At 39.7% G+C, this 10,068-nt stretch overlaps 1 protein-coding gene across 1 annotated transcript in view; it reads left to right on the top strand.

Moving 5' to 3' along the window:
• The first annotated feature begins 9,922 nt into the window (after positions 1 to 9,922).
• KATNAL2 (katanin catalytic subunit A1 like 2) overlaps positions 9,923 to 10,068 on the top strand; it is a 76,302-nt gene continuing 76,156 nt past the window's right edge. The window contains exon 1 of the mRNA XM_059139794.1: positions 9,923 to 9,962. The gene's annotated coding sequence lies outside the window, so the exon portion shown is untranslated. The remainder of the gene's footprint in view (positions 9,963 to 10,068) is intronic.

Genomic DNA, 10,068 nt, shown 5'->3' with positions numbered 1-10,068 from the left:
GATCCATATCAAACACTGGGGAAGAAAAGCCCATCTGTTAGCCAGGAGGAAGCAATCAGATTTTTTTCTTGAAAATTGTGCTGAGAGTCATCCAGGCTGAACAAGTCTGAAGATGAGTCATATTGATGGCAGGTCGTTTTTGAGTGAAGGGGACAGCTGTTGAGGTCCCTGAAGCTGCAGTTGTATCTGCCCTTTCTGGACCATGTTGCTCAACATTTCCTGGTTTTCACTTTTTTTTTTTTTTTAAAGATTTTATTTATTTATTTGTCAGAGAGAGACACAGCAAGAGAGGGAACACAAGCAGGGGGAGTGGGAGAGGGAGAAGCAGGATTCCTGCTGAGCAGGTAGCCTAATGCGGGGTTCCATCCCAGGATCCTGGGATCATGACCTGAGCCAAAGGCAGATGCCCAACAACTGAGCCACCCTGGCATCCCTGTTTCCTGCGCTTAAAGACATAGTTACCCCTCTGTCCTTCCATGACACCCAGTTCCTTTGTTTTTAAAATTAGCGTCTACTTAAAATTAAGTCTCTTTGTTTTGTTGATGATTCGTCCTAAAAACAGAGAAATCAACCATCTCTTCATCAAGGAAACTTAACTCAAACAGTGTTTCCCACGTGTGGTCTCATTTAATTCTTGTAACATTATGAGAGAGTATTACTAGCCCCATTTTCCAGACGAGGAGACAAGGCTTGAAAAGGTCCAAAAATATTCCTGAAATCACAGAGCACTGAAGTTTCCAATCCTGGCTGTGTGATTCTGGAGAGGAGCCCGAGTCACTCCGTGTGGCTGTGGGAATGGTAGCAGGAGGACTGTGGTGGGGATGCGGTGAGGAAATCAGATCAAATATTTTATTTTATTTATTTTTATTTTCATTTACTTTTAAAAAGTATTTATGTATTTATATGTCAGAGGGAGAGAGAGAGAGCACACAAGCAGGGGGAGCGGCAGGCCGTGGGAGAAGTAGGCTCCCAGCTGAGCAGGGAGCCACATTTGGGACTCTATCCCAAAACACTGGGATCATGACCTGAACTGAATGCAGAGAGGACTCAACTGAACCCACCAGGAATCCCAGAGCCAACATTTTAATATCACCCAGGGTGATTTAGAAAATGACGTCGAGGGCGCCTGGGTGGCTCAGTGGGTTAAGCCGCTGCCTTCGGCTCAGGTCATGGTCTTAGAGTCCTGGGATCGAGTACCGCATCCGGCTCTCTGCTCAGCAGAGAGCCTGCTTCCCTCTCTCTCTCTCTGCCTGCCTCTCCATCTACTTGTGATTTCTCTCTGTCAAATAAATAAATAAAATCTTAAAAAAAAAAAAATCCACAATCTTTAAAAAAAAAAAAAAAGAAAATGACGTCGACAATAGTGTGGGGGCAAAACCCAGATTTCATTCTGTTTTTGGATAAGATCCAGAAAAATTTTATTCTCACATTTCAACAATCGTTGGCAGAGAGAGATTTCTATCGACACAGAATGACTATATGATTAAAACGTTTTCTCTCCCCATTGACAGAGTTGACAGTTTTTAAAGAATGGCAGGATTTTTTTTTTTTTTTGGGAACATGAAAAATGGAGTTTTAATATATTTTTGGAGATGACTTATAGTTAGTTGACTGTCACAGTGTTTGCAATGAGGCAGGTATATTTTTTTTCATTCTCAGAAACTCCCCCTCATTCTTGAATGCCTTGAGAAGCCCTACTGAAGGTCGTGAGGAAATCCAAGGTGTTTACTTGGGGAAGTGCTAGGGGAGAGAAAGCGATGGGGATTGATGGATTAAAGTATGATTTGAAGAGAGTGATCAATAAATCAAGTTTATGGTTTAAAAACACTTAGAATTCACTTTATAGAACATCCTTGCTGGGGAATAAAGGGTATGCGGAATAGCTTGTTTTTGACAGCTGAAGTTGGACGGTGTTTTCTTTTCTTTCACACACACACACACACACACACACACACATATATATATATATTTTAATAAACATATAATGTATTTTTATCCCCAGGGGTACAGGTCTGTGAATCACCAGGTTTACACACTTCACAGCACTCACAATAGCACATACCCTCCCCACTGTCCATAACCCCACCCCCTCCCCCAAACTCCCTCCCCCCAGCAACCCTCAGTTTGTTTTATGAGATTAAGAGTCACTTATGGTTTGTCTCCCTCCCAATCCCATCTTGTTTCATTCATTCTTCTCCTACCCCCTTAACCCCCCATATTGCATCTCCACTTCCTCATATCAGGGAGATCATATGATAGTTGTCTTTCTCCGATTGACTTATTTCACTAAGCATGATACCCTCTAGTTCCATCCACGTGGTCGCAAATGGCAAGATTTCATTTCTTTTGATGGCTGCATAGTATTCCATTGTGTATATATACCACATCTTCTTTATCCATTCATCTGTTGATGGACATCTAGGTTCTTTCCATAGTTTTGCTATTGTGGACATTGGTGCTATAAACATTTGGGTGCATGTGCCCCTTCGGATCACTACATTTGTATCTTTAGGGTAAATACCCAGTTGTGTGATTACTGGGTCATAGGGTAGTTCTATTTTCAACTTTTTGAAGAACCTCCATACTGTTCTCCAGAGTGGTTACACCAGCTTGCATTCCCAACAACAGTGTAGGAGGGTTCCCTTTTCCCCATATCCTCACCAGCATCTGCCATTTCCTGACTTCTTAATTTAAGACATTCTGACTGCTGTGAGGTGGTATCTTATTGGGGTTTTGATTTGTATTTCCATGATGCAGAGTGATGTTAAGCACTTTTTGTTGGCCATTTGGATGTCTTCTTCCCATTTCTTGATTAGATTATTTGTTCTTTGGTTATCAAGTTTGATAAGTTCTTTATAGATTTTGGATACCAGCCCTTATCTGATATGTCATTTGCAAATATCTTCTCCCATTCTGTCAGTTGTCTTTTGGTTTTGTTAACTGTTTCCTTTGCTGTGCAAAAGCTTTTGATCTTGATAAAATCCCAATAGTTCATTTTTGTCCTTGCTTCCCTTGCTTTTGGCGATGTTTTTAGGAAGATGTTGCTGCAGCTGAGGTCGAAGAGGTTGCTGCCTGTGTTCTCCTCAAGGATTTTGATGGATTCCTTTCTCACATTGAGGTCCTTTATCCATTTTGAGTCTATTTTCGTGTGTGGGGTAAGGAAATGGTCCAATTTAATTTTTCTGCATGTGGCTGTCCAATTTTCCCAACACCATTTATTGAAGAGGCTGTCTTTTTTCCATTGGACATTCTTTCCTGCTTTGTCGAAGATTAGTTGACCATAGAGTTAAGGGTTTATTTTTGGGATCTCTATTCTGTTCCATTGATCTATTTGTCTGTTTTTGTGCCAGGACCATGCTGTCTTGATGATGACAGCTTTGCAATAGAGCTTGAAGTCCGGAATTGTGATGCCACTAACTTTGGCTTTCTTTTTCAATATTCCTCTGGCTATTCGAGGTCTTTTCTGGTTCCATATAAATTTTAGGGTTATTTGTTCCATTTCTTTGAAAAAAATGGATGGTATTTTGATAGGAATTGCATTAAATATGTAGATTGCTTTAGGTAGCATAGACATTTTCACAATATTTGTTCTTCCAATCCATAAGCATGGAACATTTTTCCATTTCTTTGTGTCTTCCTCCATTTCTTTCATGAGTACTTTATAGTTTTCTGAGTATATACTCTTAGCCTCTTTGGTTAGGTTTATTCCTAGGTATCTTATAGTTTTGGGTGCAATTGTAAATGGGATTGATGCCTTAATTTCTCTTTCTTCCGCCTTGTTGTTGGTGTAGAGAAATGCAACTGATTTCTGTGCATTGATTTTATATCCTGACACTTTACTGAATTCCTGTATGAGTGCAGGAAGTTTTGGAGTGGAGTCTTTTGGGTTTCCCACATATAGTATCATATCATCTGCGAAGAGTGATAGTTTGACTTCTTCTTTGCCAATTTGGATGCCTTTAATTTCCTTTTGTTTTCTGATTGCTGAGGTTGGGACTTCTAGTACTATGTTGAATAGCAGTGGTGATAATGGACATCCCTGCCGTGTTCCTGACCTTAGCGGAAAAGCTTTCAGTTTTTCTCCATTGAGAATGATATTTGCGGTGGGATTTTCATAGATGGCTTTGATAATATTGAGGTATGTGCCCTCTATCCCTACACTTTGAAGAGTTTTTATCAGGAAGGGATGCTGTACTTTGTCCACTGCTTTTTCAACGTCTATTGAGATTATCATATGGTTCTTGTTCTTTCTTTTATTAATGCATTGTATCACATTGATTGATTTGCGGATGTTGAACCAACCTTGCATCCCTGGAATAAATCCCACTTGGTCGTAGTGAATAATCCTTTTAATGTACTGTTGAATCCTATTGGCTAGTATTTTGGTGAGAATTTTCACATCTGTGTTCATCAAGGATATTGGTCTGTAGTTCTGTTTTTTGATGGGATCCTTGTCTGGTTTTGGGATCAAGGTGATGCTGGCCTCATAAAATGAGTTTGGAAGTTTTCCTTCCATTTCTATTTTTTGGAACAGTTTCAGGAGAATAGGAATTATTTCTTCCTTAAACGTTGGTAGAATTCCCCTGGGAAGCCGTCTGGCCCTGGGCTTTTGTTTGTTTGGAGATTTTTGATGACTGTTTCAATCTCCTTACTGGTTATGGGTCTGTTCAGGTTTTCTATTTCTTCCTGGTTCAGTTGTGGTCATTTATATGTCTCTAGAAATGCATCCATTTCTTCCAGATTGTCAAATTTGTTTGCGTAGAGGTGCTCATAGTATGTTCTTATAATGTTTTGTATTTCTTTGGTGTTAGTTGTGATCTCTCCTCTTTTATTCATGATTTTATTTATTTGGGTCCTTTCTCTTTTCTTTTGATAAGTCTGGCCAGGGGTTTATCAATCTTATTAAACCTTTCAAAGAACCAGCTCCTAGTTTCATTGATTTGTTCCATTGTTTTTTGGTTTATATTTCATTGATTTCTGCTCTGATCTTTATGATTTCTCTTCTTTTGCTGGACTTAAAGTTTCTTTCTTGTTCTTTCTCCAGCTCCTTCAGGTGTAGGGTTAGATTTTGTACTTGAGACCTTTCTTGTTTCTTGAGAAAGGCTTGTACTGCTATATATATTCCTCTCAGGACTGCCTTTGCTGTGTCCCACAGATTTTGAACCGTTGTGTTTTCATTATCATTTGTTTCCATGAATTTTTTCAATTCTTCTTTAATTTCCTGGTTTACCCATTCATTCTTTAGAAGGATGCTGTTTAGTCTCCATGTATTTGGGTTCTTTCCAAACTTCCTCTTGTGGTTGAGTTCTAGCTTCAGAGCATTGTGGTCTGAAAATATGCAGGGAATGATTCCAATCTTTTGATACTGGTTGAGACCTGATTTAGGACCCAGGATATAATCTATTCTGGAGAATGTTCCATGTGCACCAGAGAAGAATGTGTATTCTGTTGCTTTGGGATGAAATGTTCGAATGTATCTGTGATATCCATCTGGTCCAGTGTGTCATTTAAGGCCTTTATTTCCTTGTTGATCTTTTGCTTGGATGATCTGTCCATTTCAGTGATGGGAGTGTTAAAGTGCCCTACTATTATTGTATTATTGTTGATGTGTTTCTTTGATTTTGTTATTAATTGGTTTATATAGTTGGCTGCTCCCACGTTAGGGGCATAGATATTTAAAATTGTTAGATCTTCTTGTTGGACAGATCCTTTGAGTATGATATAGTGTCCTTCCTCATCTCTTAATATAGTCTTTGGCTTAAAATCTAATTGATCTGATATAAGGATTGCCACCCCTGCTTTCTTCTGATGTCCATTAGCATGGTACATTGTTTTCCACCCCCTCACTTTAAATCTGGAGGTGTCTTCGGGTCTGAAATGAGGTTCTTGTAGGCAACATATAGATGGGTTTTGTTTTTTTATCCATTCTGATACCCTGTGTCTTTTGATTGGGGCATTTAGCCCATTAACATTCAGGGTACTATTGAGAGATATGAATTTAGTGCCACTGTATTGCCTGTAAGGTGACTCTTACTGTATATTGTTTCTGTTCCTTTCTGATCTACTACTTTTAGGCTCTCTCTTTGCTTAGAGGACCCCTTTCAGTATTTCCTGTAGAGCTGGTTTGGTGTTTGCAAATTCTTTCAGTTTTTGTTTGTCCTGGAAGCTTTTAATCTCTCCTTCTATTTTCAATGATAGCCTAGCTGGATATGGTATTCTTGGCTGCATGTTTTTCTCGTTTAGTGCTCTGAATATATCATGCCAGTTCTTTCTGGCCTGCCAGGTCTCTGTGGATAAATCTGCTGCCAGTCTAATATTTTTACCATTGTACGTTATATACTTCTTTTCCCGGGCTGCTTTCAGGATTTTCCTTTGTCACTAAGACTTGTAAATTTTACTATTAGGTGACGGGGTGTGGACCTATTCTTGTTGATTTTGAGGGGGGTTCTCTGCGCCTCCTGGATTTTGATGCTTGTTCCCTTTGCCATATTAGGGAAATTCTCTCCAAGAATTCCTCAGATATACCTTCTGCTCCCCTCTCTCTTTCTTCTTCTTCTGGAATCCCAATCATTCTAATGTTGTTTCGTCTTATGGTGTCACTTATCTCTTGAATTCTCCCCTCGTGGTCCAGTAGCTGTTTGTCCCTCTTGCTCAGCTTTTTTATTCTCTGTCATTTGGTCTTCTATATCGCTAATTCTTTCTTCTGCCTCATTTATCCTTTCAGAAAGTGGTTGATTTTCTGTTTCTAGAACTGCTGTTCATCCTCTGTTCGATCTCCTGTTGGATTTGTAGGCATTTGCAATGTTTAGATAAGCTATCTAGCTGATCACCTGCTACCTAATGTAGCCTCATCCTGCTACTTCTCCACCATCTTGACTCCTCCCCTGGACGGTGTTTTCAATGCTTCAGAAAATAATACACCTTGGGGTGCCTGGGTGACTCAGTGGGTTAAAGCCTCTGACTTTGGCTCAGGTCATGATCTCAGGGTCCTGGGATTGAGCCCCACATCGGGCTCTCTGCTCAGCAGGGAGCCTGCTTCCTCCTCTCTCTGCCTACTTATGATCTCTGTCAAATAAATAAATAAAATCTTAAAAAAAGAAAAAGAAAATAGTATGCCTTGAGGAAGAAGCGGTAAGCTTGCACTCCACCTCACAGACCTCAAATGACACAACTTGGAAGCATCATTAATGTGTGCATCAGACACAGTTTTGTTTACCTTGGTCTTTATTTAGACTGTTTAAAACTCAAGCACAAGGGGCGTCTGGGTGACTCAGTGGGTTTAGCCACTGCTTTCAGCTCAGGTCATGATCTTGGGGTCCTGGATTGAGCCCTACATCAGGCTCTCTGCTCATCAGGGAGCCTGCTTCCCCCTCTCTCTCTGCCTGCCTCTCTGCCTACTTGTGATTTCTCTGTCAAATAAATAAATAAAATTAAAAAACAAAACAAAACAAAACAAAAAACCTCAAGCATGGGAAATTTTAATGTGTTTTATAAAAGAAGGGAAAAATGTGTTTTTCTTAGAAAATGGAGAATTTTTCTCTTCTCGGTAGATAGTAATACTTTGGGAAGCAACACATTGGTACATTGAAAAGATTGGTTCTGAGAACAGGAAACCTGCCATTTGCTCACCTTATACCTTCACAGTCCCTGGAGTTACGGCTGCACCAGAAAAGAAGAGGAGGCCAGGGCCACACTGTCTTCCCATTGAGATGTCTACAGGTGTGCCAGTGAAGGTCCTATATAAGGCTGAAGGCCCCAAATGAGAGACAAACACTGGTGAGGTGCATCATGGGAAGCTCAGAGGCAGAGGACAACCGAAACTGCCAGTTGTCCAATATCACAGTCCCCTCTGGAGATGCCAAGTGGCCCAGCCAGACCAGGTATATCTGTGGCCACAACATCTTTCCAAATTTCCCTGACATGCTGAAAGTGTGCCTATATGAAAGAGCATAAACAAACAAACAAAGAAACAAAAAGGCTCAAGAGGCCAGCTGTGGAAAAGGTCCATGTGGCCCTGAGAGGAAAAGGGCATGGAATGGGGCATGGAAACATCTTCCAGTGGCAAAGATAAATTTATCTGTTGAAAGGGGATGGCTTGAGGTGAAAACGATTATGAGTACACACTTATTTTGATGACAACTGAGTAATGTATGGAATTGTTGAGCCACTATATTGTATACCTGAAACTAATATAATAATGTATGTTAACTCTACTGGAATTAAAATCTTTGAAAAAGAAAAAAAAATTATCTGTGGAACAGAACTTTGCCCTTATTTTTTTCTTCTAATTCATCTGGGTTGGGGATGGAGGGTGTGCACGCTTATGTATATCTAGGTACTAATCTAAGACTAAGTTTACTCCCCAGAGAACTTTTGGCACTCGGCCAAGCCTGGAGACATTTTCGGTTGTCACAGTTTTGGGGAGTGTTCCTTAGATATAGTGGACAGAGGCCAGAGATGCTGCTAAAACATCCTAGTTAAGCAAAGGTCAGTGCCCCACAACAAAGAATTATCTATCCCAAAATGTCAATAGTGATAAATTTGAGAAACACTACCCTAGCCCAGCAAATCTAGCTAGCAGAGAATTTCAGTGAGAAAAGCTGAGTTCCTTTCTTTTTTTTCCTTTTAAGTAAACTCTATGCCCAACATGGGACTCGAACTTACAACCCTTAGATCAAGAGTCACATGCTCTATTGACTGAGCCAGCCAGGTGCTCCTGAGTTTCTTTCTTAAAGGGAAAACATGCGTTTGTGTTTACTTTTTCTTTTAAAAGTGGTGGCTTTAATTAAAACGAATTTTAAGACAGGGCAAGAGAAGATTGGAGGCAAATGCGTCAAGATGAAGGCGTTGGATGATCTGGGATACCACACAGGATTTTGTAAGTATAGTGTATAAGATCTCTGGTCTAGAAGACTAACTGTAGAAGTAACTCTGTGGGTAGGTGATGTCTAAAGACCTCATCTGAGAATCTCCCCTCTCAGCCCTTAGAGTCCCTGCCTCATTATTCTTCATCTAGAACATTTCCATAGTTTCCTTTCTGACCTTCCAGCTCCTGGCAGTCACCTTTTCAAAGTCCCCTTAATTTCTGAAGAATATTTTCACTAGATATAGAATTCTAAGTTAATGACACTTTTTTTTTTAGCATATATAGAGTTATATTTCTATAATCATCTGGATTCTCAGGTTGTTCCCATATCTTGGCTGTTGTAAATAATGCTGCAATGAACTTGAGGGTACAGATAGCACTTCAAGCTGGTGACATCATTTCCTTTGGTTATATATCCAGAAGTGCAATTGATAGATCAAATGGTAGTTCCATTTTTAATTTTTTGAGGCAACTCCATACTGTTTTCCACAGTGGTTGTACCAATTTATGTTGCCACCAACAGTGCATAAGGGTTCCCTTTTCTTTGCGTCCTTGCTCACATTTGTTATTTGTCTTTTTAATAATAGTCATTCCAACAGACATAAGATATATCTTGCTGTCTTTTTGATTTGCGTTTTCCTGATGATTAGAGATGTAAAGTACTTTTCATGTACTTGTTCATTTGTATGTCTTCCATTTTTAATTTTTTTATTTTTCTTTTTTAAGATTTTATTTATTTATTTGACAGTCAGAGATCACAAGTAGGCAGAAAGGCAGTAGAGAGGGAGGAGGAAGCAGGCTCCCCACAGAGCAGAGAGCCTGACATGGGGCTCGATACCAGCCCCTGGGATAATGAGCCAAGCCGAAGGCAGAGGCTTTAACCCACTGAGCCACCTAGGCGCTCCTGTATGTCTTCCATTTTTTAAATTGAATTGTTTTGTTTTGTTTTGCTATTGAGTTGTGTAAGTTCCTTCTATAGTTTGGATATTAACCCCTTAGCAGAAAGATGGTTTGCAAATATTTTCTTTCTTTCCATAGGTCGTCTTTCCATTTCATTGATGATGTTTTCTGTTGTGAAGAAGCTTTCTAGTTTGCTGTAAGCCCTATTGTTGATTTTTGCTTTTGTTGCTTGTGCTTTGGTGCATATCCAAAAAAATCATTGCTAAGACTGATGTTAAAGAACTTTTTCCTATGTTTTCTTT

This window comes from Mustela lutreola, chromosome 11, assembly GCF_030435805.1.
Source record: "Mustela lutreola isolate mMusLut2 chromosome 11, mMusLut2.pri, whole genome shotgun sequence".
Lineage (NCBI taxonomy): Eukaryota > Metazoa > Chordata > Mammalia > Carnivora > Mustelidae > Mustela > Mustela lutreola.
Note: the sequence above shows the minus strand (reverse complement) of the source record. Positions and strands in the feature narration are given on the sequence as shown.